Consider the following 624-nt stretch of genomic DNA (forward strand, 5'->3'; position numbering starts at 1 on the left):
GGTGGGTTATGGGGTGTTGGGTGTTTCCCGTTGGGTGTTGCCTTTGGTGTCTTGTTGTTTCTTGGCTTGGTGACGGAAAAGAGCTTACGTGCGTTTTAAGCCGACAGCTTATTTATATTTAATTGTATATCTATTCAAAAGTGAAAGCTCGAAAAAAATATGTTGAGGGGTAGTGTACTTAAATAATGATTAATTTTGTCTTATCTATTTATTAAATTTATCATATCTGTAGTCATGGAGAATGTAAATTCTTTTAATAAATTATTATGTTCACAATGATTAAGACACTGATTTAATAAATCTTACTGAGATATTCAGTCTTTTCTTGCAAGCACAGGGTAAGGCGGAAGAGTACGGAATCTCTATCGTCGTATAGAGAGTTTGTGTTTTGTTTTGCTCTTATGGTAGTGAAAAGATTTGGGAGCAAAAATATATTAGCGCTTTTTGTGAGTGGCTGTTGTGAATGGGCGGAATTAATTATTACAGTATGGTGTTGGGTTGTGATATGAATAGGGTGTTACAATAGAAGTGGAGTTGGTTGTTGTGTAAGTCTCTCTATATCAGATGCATGGCTCTGTTTCATCTGCTATGTTTCTTATGTCGATGTAAGTCTATTCACTTAGC

General features: G+C 35.4%; 1 protein-coding gene across 1 annotated transcript in view; it reads right to left on the reverse strand.

The window, feature by feature from the left end:
- Positions 1–624, reverse strand: part of LOC119581739 — a gene marked incomplete at both ends in the record, with an annotated part of 64,510 nt that overhangs the window by 21,388 nt on the left and 42,498 nt on the right.

Source organism: Penaeus monodon, chromosome 15 (assembly GCF_015228065.2).
Source record: "Penaeus monodon isolate SGIC_2016 chromosome 15, NSTDA_Pmon_1, whole genome shotgun sequence".
In the NCBI taxonomy this organism is placed as follows: Eukaryota; Metazoa; Arthropoda; class Malacostraca; order Decapoda; family Penaeidae; genus Penaeus; species Penaeus monodon.